The sequence below is a fragment of the Chenopodium album genome, chromosome 3 (assembly GCF_948465745.1).
Source record: "Chenopodium album chromosome 3, dcCheAlbu1.1, whole genome shotgun sequence".
Taxonomy (NCBI): domain Eukaryota; kingdom Viridiplantae; phylum Streptophyta; class Magnoliopsida; order Caryophyllales; family Amaranthaceae; genus Chenopodium; species Chenopodium album.
Window position 1 is genome coordinate 82,233,720 of NC_137836.1, and position 13,238 is coordinate 82,246,957.

Genomic DNA, 13,238 nt, shown 5'->3' on the forward strand with positions numbered 1-13,238 from the left:
CATTTATTTCAATGGAAGAAACCCCAAAATAAAATTAAAAAAAAAATAATAAAAACAAAAGAAATAAAGAAAAAAAAAATATGTACAAACACCTAGACTCATCTAATCAATATTTAACCAATGTCAACCGAAGTCCCCGGCAACGGCGCCAAAATTTTGATAGGCCGTCGTCGAGCCTACCAAAGATAAAAACCTAACTTGGTCTCTCTAATGGGTAGAAAGGGCAAGTAAGGGTCGATCCCACAAGGACTAAGGGGAGCACTAACAAATATTGATTTGTGATAAGCTAAGACAAGTCTTTTTGGGTTTTGAGTTATAAAGAAAAAAACTACAAACAATAATATAAAAAGGATCTTGGGAAGGTATCCACCAATTAAGTCATTCACAAACTACAATTTAACATACAAAACATAGCAATTGGGAATAAATTAGGGGAAGTCATCTAAGGCACCCAACTACTCTCTCAAGCTAGAGGGATTACTTGAATCATGAATACAACCTACTCTCGTGGTTACAAAGCATAAAGCAAGTGTTAAAGCATAATCACGATGACATAAACATTCCCTTGACTGGAAATTCCTATTCTCATGGCATTTCAAGTTAATTAAGCATAATGGAGCTAACTCAAGTTCATCTCTCGATCCTTCGTTGAGAAAGCTTAGATAAATAGTTCTAGCAATGGCCACTTACAAGAACTAACAATGAAACCACTTAAGCTCAACTAATTAACATCCCTCATTAGCTAAATCAACACATGCATACAAGTATTTGTGAATTCATCAATGGTTTCAACCATCCCAAGTAAATAAACTACTCACAAAACATTATAAATTGCAAAAGCTAAGGAATTAACAACTAAGAGCATGAAATCAAACACTAAATTAACATAAACAAGTAATTAAACTAGAAAATATGCAAAAATAAGTAATTAAAGCAATAAAATAAGAGAGAGAGTAAGAAATTCTCATTGATATTGCAAGAAATAATCAAATCTTCAAGTCTCCTTCCTTCAATTCTTCATATTCCAAGCTTTCAACAAGTTTTTCCCACTTTCTCTCTCTAGAAAATGAGAGTTTCTCTCTCTAAAAACCCTAACCTAAGCTAAAATTACACTAAGAAGCTCTCCCTTTTACAATCGGAGCTAAGAAGGTATTTATATTACCCCAAATAGAAAGGACGGAGAAAACGAGAAAAACGACCCGTCTACAGGTCGGCACGGACGTGCCAAAGGTTGCACGGACGTGCAGACCTGTTAAAATACGAGCAGTAGCTACTGCCTGACCTTGCACGGACGTGCTTCATTTGGCACGGACGTGCAGGGACCTGCACGGACGTGCCACTTATTGGCACGGACGTGCAGCCCTTTTCTGGCGAAACAGCTTATTTTCGGAAGGTCATAACTTCTTCGTTACTCATCGGAATAAGGCATGTGACCAGTCGTTGGAAAGCTCTCGAGATGAACTTTATTCTCCAATTTGAATCACTTCAAAATGTTAAGTAGAACAAAAGTTAGAGTCAGTTGAAGTTGACCCTTGTGCAAACAATCCTTCAAAGCTTTCCATTTCTCTTTAAGGCACTCATCCTTCTTCCTCCATTGCTCTATCAACCAAGCTTGCCCTTCTCCTTGTTCACTCATGATTGATCACATCCATATATGGTGCTAAAAATAGCTACATTACATCAAAAACACAAACAACCCATGAAGCATGGATGGTACAAAATTTGTATAAAAATAGGATAAATAATGAACTTTGATGTCGAATAATCACGAAAACAAGGTTCAAAAGTACCCTAAAATCGTACCAAATAACAAGTTATCAACCATCATTGGTTAGGTAATGCTCCCTTGAAAGATATCATGATTTGTGATATCCCTCCTCACATGATCAATTGGAAGGTGTCTAATATAATCAGGAATAAAGCTTGGTACTTGAATGATATAGAACATCTTCTTCCACAACATATTCTCAATATGATCAAGGCCACTCCTTTGTCAAGGTTTGCTAACCTAGAAGATTTCATCACTTGGAATTTGAGCAAGGATGGTATTTTTAATATTAGATCAGCTTACCATTTTCTTCTTAAAGGGAAGTGTTTAGCTTCTTCTAATTTAAATTCCTGGAAAAGTTTATGGAAAATTCAGACTCCTTTTAAATATAGAATGTTTTTGTGGAATTGTGCTCATTCGATTTTGCCAGTGGCTGAATCTTTAGCGAGTTATATGCCTCTAATTTCTCCTATATGCTCAAGATGCAATCTTTTCTCAGAATCTCACATGCATATCTTTAGGGATTGTTTTGCTTCTTCTATCTTATGGAGTGATATCTTTGGGAAAGTTTATCTTCCAAAAAATTTTGATTTTAATATTTTTAAAAATTCGACTTGGAAGATTTGGATTAATTATAATCTAAGTTTGGATAGGAGATGGAAACTGATTTTTAGTACTGCTTTGTGGCATATCTGGTTACATAGAAACAATACCATCTTTGAGAATAAGCAAATTGGTCCAATCTCTCTTTTTACTAAGTTCTATTTCGACTATAAGATTTCTAGCTCCTTTTTGCAGGTGAATGACAAAAGGAAAAACAATGAGTCAAGTTCCTCTGCCACAGTTTGGGAAGCGCCTAGGGATGGCTATTTTAAAATAAATACTGATGGTGCTTGGCTCAACTCAGCTGTCTCTTCTGGAGGGGGTGTCATTAGAAGGTCTGATGGTTCTTGGTATGTGGGCTTTTCCTGCAAATATGATGCTATCTCTCCCCTTCTTACTGAGTTGTATGCCTTGAATGACGGTCTCTCGATTGCTGATGATCTAAGGGTTAAGAAAGTGATCGTGGAAACTGACGCCAAGGTTCTTAGGGATATGCTCATGACAATAGGACCTAATCCTCACCACGAGTTAGCTGCAGCAATATGTGATGTTGCTACTGTTCTTTCCAAGTTTGAAGTAGCTGTGGTGACTCACATCCCAAGAGAGGCTAATGAATTAGCTCATCGCCTTGCGGTTTTTGGAAGAGAGATGGTGGTTGGATACAAAACACACTACTTGGTTCCCGATTGCGTTTCTGAATTGTATGAAGCAGAGAAGGAGCGTGTTGCAGGGGCAGCAGCTGATCACTAGTCATGTGGGTGTTCTTCTCTTAGTCTTGGATGTCTATAGCTTTTGGGTTGGAAGTATGGTTGAAAATAGCTGTTAGTTTTTTTTTGGTGGCTGGATGTTTTTTGGTTCACAACTGTTGTACATATAGCTCTTTGTGTTAGCTTTATTTCGGATGTATTTATAGCCTGTTGCATAGGCGTCTTTTGCTGCAAAATCGATCTTCATTGTAATTATGGGATGCTCATTGTAAATATCAAGGCTATAGCCTTTTAATCTATATATCTTCTAGTTATGTTAAAAAAATTACTTCGTATATAGAACCAAACAGTACACAAACTTGCCTACTCCGCAAGTCCGCAACTAGCTGATGCGCAGTAATTGATCACTAAATTGTTTCTTTTCTAGCTATTTAAAAACACTTTACTCATTTTATTAGTGTATTAATTAATTTTCTCTTTACTACGGAGTACATAATTTCGAATCGTATTTAATAAAGGATATACAGTATCAGTTTCTAAATTAATGGGAGCAATGAGTAGAGTATTTTGTATAGTACAATTTAATTCAGCAGGCTTCAATCAAATCATCATATCAACTCATTAAATATTTCCACTCTTTTGACTCTCTTTAGTAATTAGCTTTTAGTTGATTGATATATATCTATTGTATTAACTGGTTTGGTTAGCTAGTTATATCAGCTTTTTTTACTAACTAATTTTAAGTGGCTGATTATGTAAAAGTGTTTAGTAAATAGGTGTTTATTATTAGCTGTTTCAGTGTATTTAATACCAAAAAAAAGGGGGGTTAATTCTTGAATAAGTAAAAATTGCAAAAAAAAAAAAAAAACTCTTATATTGAGTTTTTTCTAAACTAGGGAAGCCTACGCACGCGATGCGCGCGATACAGCTAGCCATCGTAGGGGAGTTATAAATTCGACCCTCAAAGTTTACGTACTTTGAGTTGCTGTTGAATTATACTTGTTTTAGGTCGATCAATAAGAGATTGTATCTTAATTTATTTAATTGTAGAAACATGTTTTGTGTTATGATTATATATTTTGAAAATGATCATATATATTATAACTCACCAATGTACGTATTACTATATAAAAAGGCAATCAAAGCAAAAGGCAATCAAAACTATTGCATCATTCTATGACTACAATAGTTGTGTTATGGAGAGGACAAAACCCTCATTGAACACCCTGACACAAAGGCTATAAGAATTAGTATATTTACCTGCAATTAGATAGTATGTGGACCATATAATGGAGGAGATAGCATTTATGACCTACGAGTATTTAACTGATGATGTATGAGTACATCTTAACTCTTCCCTATAATCATAAATTATAAGTTTTTCCTAGGATAAAAATTGAGATAATGACACAGTAATTAAAGCAAAATACATCTTTAAACAGGCACTTAATCAAAAAGCATAAGACTATAGTATCTCATATGTGAGACATAACTGCTACATTCCGTAGAAGACTCATCAAAAGAGTTGTTTTGTTTGACTCCCCTATAAACACGACTAAAAGAGATTACATCAAAAGTATTACTCTTATGTGTGTTTTTTTTTATTTTTTTATTTTATTTTATTTATTTATTTATTTGTTTATCATTTTAATGGTATCCAAGCAATTACACTCCACCACTAGAAGGTACCATTATTGCATTCATCTGTTAACTCCACCAATCTTGAGATGTCCCATATGTGAGACATAACTGCTACATTCCGTAGAAGACTCATCAAAAGAGTTGTTTTGTTTGACTCCCCTATAAACACGACTAAAAGAGATTACATCAAAAGTATTACTCTTATGTGTGTTTTTTTTTATTTTTTTATTTTATTTTATTTATTTATTTATTTGTTTATCATTTTAATGGTATCCAAGCAATTACACTCCACCACTAGAAGGTACCATTATTGCATTCATCTGTTAACTCCACCAATCTTGAGATGTCCCCAACTTTAACCGGATACGTGCGTCTCTAAATAGCATGCTTATTCACCTCTTCGTATAGCATAAACAAATAAATTGCACAAACTTTACATTTCCTTTAGTATATATAAAAAAACCAACCAGTAGGGTCATCATCCTTATAGAATTATCACTGCGGTGGGTGATGACCAGGGGTACTGGAATGGAAATTGACATGTTAGCAGAATTTTCCAGCAACCAGAATAGAAGTTCGTGAGAAGAGAGTAAATTGAGAAATGAGGAATTTTGGCCTTTTCGGTGGTATGATAAGAAGGAAGATAAACAAAAGAAATAGAGGACAAAAATATGAAAGGTTAAATACTTAAATGCATCAAAATTAATTTTAATTGAAGGCAAATTTGTAAATTAACTTTTTGAAGGATATTATAGTCTTCACACTATTCATAAGAGTATTCTTCCACTTTTTATAAGGTAGGGAAGAGCTTTTAATACCCAATAAATGTATTTAATACCCAAAAGTTTATTCTTTAGCGCCTGTTTATATTTACTGAACTGATCTGAATTGGTTAGAGCTAAACTGAACTGAAATAAATATTTTATGAGAGAAGGAAATTAGGACCTGAACTGAACTGGACTAAACTCAACTGAAATTAAGCTGAAGTGTACAGGCCCTCGATACCCAATAGCTTTTTTAAAATGGTCAAACATATATTAGTACTTAGTAAGTTAAAAGTTCTAAAACCTCTTTATCAAACAAGGCCAAATATTTTTTTTTTATCCATTTTGATATTTGTACACCGTACTATTCAATTTTCACACATACCCTACCATTTAACTTTTTTTTTTTTTTTTTTTTAAAAAAAAATTATACATTAAAAAAAATACACTTTTGACATTATGCAGGATCTTATTAGTTTTATTTATCTCACTAAATACGATTCTAGCTAGCTAGACCCTATAATACGTTGAATGATTCACTTTGTCTATACATTTATCATCCCCTCTCTCATGAATGTGGATAACTATATTAATTAATTATATGTGTTATCACCTTTAAAAAAAAAAAAAAAGGGTTGTTTTTAGTGACCCACAAGTAGTACTCTTATAGACTTAATTACAAAAAATTGTTTCAATATCTTTGTGTTACTATTTTATGAGTAGTCGATCTTTAATTGCTACATATATAATACAAGTATATATATATTTTATCACACGAGTACGTACTATATTATATGTATGGGGGTAATAAAAGATTGGGGGAAAAATAGAAAACCATAAACTTCGTATTTTATATGATGATTTGCATGTGAGATAAAGTAGGTGGAATAATATTCGTTGGTGAGTTGTTCTCATAAAATTAAAAGAAAAAAAAAAGGGCATATATATTGACATATTGTTGATTTGTTGCATACAGGCATACAGCATACTTGCATGCAGCAGCAGGTGGGGGGAATACGTGCGATGACATTCTTATAATAACTTGATTACTACTCAATCGTATACATACAGTACATAATTACATTCCACAACGTACTCTTTACTCCATGTAAATAATGAGGTATTAAAATTTATCTGGTCCAAAAGAAAACCCGACATGATTTAGATTTTGACATGTACGGACAGGCGGACACAATACTTTAGCATGACTCGGCTTTAAAATATACCTGATCTGGCTTGATCTATCCAAACCCAACCTATGTACCTAAATTTGATTGAGGTAATATTATAAATTGTCATTAACATTTGATTTAAAGTGGGGAATTAATTTCAGGATTATGAAGTATTTTTTAAATTATAAAATTAATCTCTAAATTGGTATTCAATCATCACGTCATGTGATTTCTGCACCAATCTAGTTTGCCCTCATTGTCATGTATCGATAGGCTTTCAATTTATTTAACGAAAATTTTGTCATCTTTTTCAATTAGTTAAAAATTTTCTAACTAGTATGTTATTGATGTATTCTTCCAAAAAAAAAAAAAAAAAAAAAAAAAGTATGTTATTGATGTATTACTACTGTATTAGTAATTTACTAGTGGCATATACAGGTGGCTTATTGAGAGGACTAAGGAGTAGAGCTAGCAAAAATTATGTAAAATGTAAGATAATTGTACAATTTAACTACTTATTTTAAATGGGTTGTGTTTCGGCTGATTTTGTGTCTTGTTGTGTCGATTTCGGTCATGTTATCGTATCGTGCTAGTGATTATCAGCTCTACTGAGAAGGATACAATTCATACAAGTTGAAAAACTATTCTCTAAATAAAAGTGACGAGAATTCCACCAAATGAAATATAATGAATGATCTAGTGGAAGGAGCAATACATTAATTTTTTCTTGTGTGGTAACAATTGGGCCATAAGGTCCATAACCATGTATGAAACAATCATTTTCAATATTATTAGAAAGGCGGTTTGATTTAGTGATTCATAATTTCTGGTGTCACAAATTCGATCATCTTAGTTTAATCTATCATCGTATAGACTACAGACTATTGATTTATAGATTGCACTATAACATGATATGCAATTACGATGGTTACTCGAATGAAAGAATTACAAGTATAAAATTCTTTGTATTTATCCATGTGTGATGTGTACCCATTGTTTTAAATAGGGAAAGCAACATAAAGAGTATATCCACAATAAAGAAAAAAAAAAATGCATTGGTAGCGATAATTAATGGAGAAAAGAAGGGGTTGGTAAAGATAATGGAATAATAGTTTTCTTTTGGGAAATTCTCATTGGTAGCCTTGTACTTTTGCGTATTTTCATTGGTAGCCACTTTATATATGAATTATCTTTGGTAGCCTTGCATTCTTAATGTTTTCACTTCCGTAACCCTATTTACTCTAAACTGTTATGTGGGTGTTAAAATTTAAGTGAATTTATTTTTAATTTAATTAATCTTTTTTTTAAAATAATTTTTTTTAACCATCCCCCATCCACTAGCCCAACCACCTCCCTCCCTATTCCTCTCTGCCGGCACCGCTGCTCCGGCTACCCATCCCCCTGACTCCGGCTGCTCATCCCTCACCCTCAGTCGTCGACTTCCCATCCCCCCTAATCCACCGGGCTACAACCACCAATACACCACAAAATCACCTCTTTTCTCTTTCCCTTTTCTATGAAACCCCAAAAAAACGACCATGTTCTTCTTTCCTTTCTTCGGCTGCTCACGATCTTCACCATTCAACCATCATCATTCGTCTACACCGACCATCTCCATAAATCAGAATTATATATCATCAAGAAAAATAAAAAAACCTTGGTCGATTTGGCTTAATTGAATCAATTGATTTGGGCTGAAAGTGGAGATTGTGGCTCTAGATTGTGGGCTAGTGGCACTGCTCGGTAGTGCGGTGGTGTGGTGCTCTTGGTTGCAGGTTGGTGCGACGTACGGTGGCTGGTTGTTCGGAAGCTATTGTGTGGCGGTTGTGAACTATGGAGCTGCGCGATTGTTGGTTGTTGTTGCGGGTTTGGGCGTGAGGGGCTAGGGTGTTGAGAATTGGGTTAGGGTGTTGAGAATTGGGTTAGGGTGTTGGGGTGTCGGGAATTGAGCGCCGGTGGGAGGGGGAAGCCTGGACACCGGCTGTTGAGGGGGAGCGGGGAGGGTGGTGATTATTTTTTTTAAAAAAAATTAATGAAATAATGATATACTTACATAACTAATTAACCTTAGTTTAGTATTTTTAATTATTATAAAATTGATTTTAGGTTAAACTTAACAGCGAGTTAACAGTTTTAGCAAAATATGGTTATGGAAGTAACATTTCAAAAGTAGGCAGCTACCAAAGATAATTCATATACGACGAGGCTACCAATGAAAATACTCAAAATTACGAGGCTACCAATGAGAATTTCCCTTTTCCTTTCCATGCCTTTTATGTTTCATAAGTTTTTTTTTTAACATTTCATAAGATAAGATTTCGAAAATGAAATAAAAAATTAGTAATATATGAAGTACATGTAATTCTTAACAATCTTGATGTAACAATCCTAAATCTACTCCTTCACTTAATTTATCAAAATTAACTTTGATCACCTCCTTACTACTTACTAGTAATATGATTATAGAAAATACTATTATGATATTATCACAAACTACTTACTAGTAATATGATTATAGAAAATACTATTATGATATTATCACAAATTTACAATGAGTGTGTCAAAATTAATTTTAAATTCCGTAATAAATCACTGGTATGCCAAATATCTTTCCCATCAATCCCATGATTCAACATTCGGCTGTCGGTTGACAATTCTACATTTTTTTAAGTCCAATTTTGACCTTTAATATATATATATATATATATATATATATATATATATATATATATATATATATATATATATATATATATATATATTTTATAAAAAAACTCTACATTTCTTTAATATTTTGAATGGAGTATAAAGGTTAGTTCCACCATTTCCAGATTAAACATTCATAAACCTAAACCATGGCATTAACACTAATCTTCATCATCTTCACCATCTTTCTTTCACCAACCAAAGCAGAAAACATCAAACTATTTAGAGAATACATAGGAGCAGAATTCACTAATGTCAAATTTTCAGATTTACCCATCAACCCAAATCTTCAATTTGATTTCATTCTTTCTTTCGCAATCGATTACACAAATTCAACATCATCCCCAACTCCCACAAATGGCAAATTCAACATCTTTTGGGACACTATAAATCTCTCTCCTACCCAAGTTTCCTCCATTAAAAACAAACACCCAAATGTTAGAGTTGGGTTAAGCTTAGGAGGTGATAGTGTCTCCAACAACCCAGCTTATTTCCAGCCAAAATCAATCAATTCCTGGGTTTCCAACGCTGTTTCTTCATTGACGCATATCATCGAACACTTTAAGCTCGATGGTATCGACATCGATTATGAGCATTTCAAAGGCGATCCTGATACTTTTGCTGAATGTATTGGACAATTGATATCGATACTTAAGCGAAAAGGGTTGGTGAAATATGCATCAATTGCTCCATTTGATGATCAAGATGTACAAATTCATTACCAAACTTTGTGGAAGAAATATGGGCATGTTATAGACTATGTTAATTTCCAGTTTTATGCATATGATAATAGTACAACAATTCCTCAGTTTATTGATTATTTTGAGCAACAAAGAAAGAATTACAAAGGGGGTAAGATTTTAACAAGTTTTATTAGTGATGGAAGCAAAGGATTAGCTCCTGGAAAAGGGTTTTTCTCAGCTTGTGAAATGCTCAAGAAAAGGCAACAACTTTATGGGATTTTTGTTTGGTGTGCTGATGAATCAAAGAATCTGGGTTTTCGATATGAGAAACAGGGTCAAAATTTGCTAGCTTCTCTTTGATTTCATTATAGTTTTCATTTGATTAACTTTTGAGTTATGCTAATTTAATATAGTGTACTTCTTATGTAGTACGTCATTAGTTGTATGTGTTATGTAACTTATGTACGTGTGTTTATGTTACATAACGTAGTCGCTTATTACTCAATGTATTACTTTAAATCTTTAATCCTCTCTATTTATTGAAATATATTTTAGTCAATGAAATATGAATGTTTCTATTCATTTGTGTATTTTAGAGAGTATTGATTGTTCTAAGTAAAGTCTAAATTCCTACTTTTAATGTGCATACATAAGTATATTTGAAAAATTAATTAAAATTAAAATTATAAGGAGAGAGTAGATCATATTAATGAATGAACATAATAATAATAATAATAAGATAAAAAAAAAAGAAGTTTATTATTAAAGGGTATTGTCTTTATAGTGCTATAATAATTGGCACTATAAATACAATACCACTACATATACTAGTACTCTAATAGATGAATATTGGCAACAATCTAGTATTCCTCTAACAACCTATAATAACCAGAGAAGGTACTTATTTAGATTCAGCTTGTGGGCTGGACTCCCATTGGGCCTTATTAATGGATCTTTACATTGCAAGACTTTCAATTAATCTGGCCCACCTCCTTCTACCATCAAGTTATCATTATCATATTTTTTATGTGGTCATTGAACAATGCTAAACTAAAGAAATACTCCCTGATTTTTTTTATTAAGGCTCCATTTGGTTTCATATAGAACATTAAGGGCCTATTCACTTCAGCTTAATTTCAGTTCAGTTCAGCTCTAATCAGTTCAATTCAGTTCCACTCCTAATTTTCTTCTCTCATAAAATGTTCATTTCAGCTCTGTTCAGTTCAGTTAAGCTCCAATCAGTTCAGTTTAGTAAATGTGAGCTAGCTCTAAGGCTCCATTTGTTTTCATATAAAACATTTTCAATGTAATTTATTAATTTTTATGGATAACACTCTTGCAAAATTAGTTTCCTTTCATTGGTTCTATGTAAGATAAGTTATGCATGGAGAGAGGATAATGAAAGGGACGAGATTAAGAAAGAGTATAGATGGGAGGAAATTAAAAGGGGGGTGGGAGGAAATGTGGTGTCCCTTCCTTTTAAAAGGAAAATGTTTTATACCCCTTTACAAACCAAACAAAGAAAAAGAAAAAGAAAAATAAAGAGCAATGAAAAAAATCATTTTCATGGAATAAAACATTTTTCAACCAAACACATCCTAATTCTTAAAATCATAAGGATATTTTGGTTAATGTTTCTTAAGTGAGGATAAACAAGAATATTAACGGGAAGAGTGTAAAATCATCAGCCAATAGGACCAACTAATTAATTATCGCACTATGTATAAGAAATTTAAGGATAGAAAAACAAAATTTCAATTATCGTAACAATTTGGCATAATCTAGCTAGTTTCTTTTATGAGCATACATCCTTGCATTGTTCTCTCCCCTGATTATCTATCGACCTTAAATCATTTTTATTGAAATTGAATTATTTTTTCTAAATATAATTTTTTATATATAAAATAAAAACTAAATACTTCGTACTATCTTTAATTTGTAAGATGTAAATAACATGGTTATAATCTTATTGTGTATTGGATATATATATAAGACTACAAGAGTAAAGGTGATAAATCATTAGGTGGAAGGTGCCTAATTTAGATTTTATTTAGTTAAACTTTTCAATAGAATCTTAACTTGGAAGGAGAAAGAGGAATTTGACACCCTTTTGCCAAGAAATCACACGAATTAAGATGAATGACTTTTTGTGTTTTATCTTTGTTTAAATTTCTAAGGTAATAAATGACTGTCCTTTTCTTATCATGGTAGTCTTTTGTTGCTATGATTTGAGGGCATGAAGTATATATTAAAGATAGAGATCAATATGTTGAAAGCAAAAAGGTTGCGTCGAATAATTCAATAGTAAGTCACACACTCACATACATATCTTTGCTCCATGATTTGATAGTTCATCTTCATCTATCTTAACCAAAACGTACATCTTCGATGCACATTTTATGTCATATGAAATGAAATGTTTCGCCATCCAAACAAAGTTGATGAGATTAGAACCTTCTATCATTGAAAGATTCACTAGCTAGTGTTTTATCGCCAAATAATCCTAAATTTAATTATGATATTCTTATCTTTATATTAAGTGTGCGTGGGTAGTAGGACTGTATTATAGAGCACGTTGAACCTATTTAACTAATTATTTTACATGTATTTACATGAATAAATATAGATATTTAAAAAAAAAAAAGTTGTTTTCTTAGCTTATTTACTCTCATCTACATTTTTTTAAAAAAAAAAGAAATAAATAATACTAGTAGAATTTAGTTGTAGCAACTTTATTTTGATTGAGGTGACGCTTGTTTTTTTGTTTTTTGGTTGATTTCACCATTGTATTGAAATATGTCAAAGTCAGAAACTAACCAAAGTCTTTCATTTTATACATTGTTATAATGTTGTCACATTATGAAAAAATATAAAGGCAAGTAGGCAAACAAAAAGGTCAAAGCAATCAATCTGTAAAACGGAGTAAAAAGAAATTAGGTCAAAGCAATTAGAATTCTTCAAAAAGAATCATAAAATCACAAATTTACTCAATTTTAAAGTTTGTTGTCTTTTCATTTTGGGGCGTTGACTTGGATGCTTAAATCCACCGGCCTATGGTGTTTGACTCTTTTTTTTTTCCATCTTTAATTTCTAATAAGATTGTTACTACTTATTATTTGGCCTTTGGATGTTGTTAATTGTTATACTTCAATGCTATCACAATCTTTAATCTAAAACCTAATGGATTAATCAAC

At 32.4% G+C, this 13,238-nt stretch overlaps 1 pseudogene; it reads left to right on the top strand.

Annotated features, from left to right (window-relative positions):
• The first annotated feature begins 9,429 nt into the window (after positions 1 to 9,429).
• Positions 9,430 to 10,624, top strand: LOC145619857 (chitinase 2 pseudogene; annotated as a pseudogene).
• The last annotated feature ends 2,614 nt before the right edge of the window (positions 10,625 to 13,238 follow it).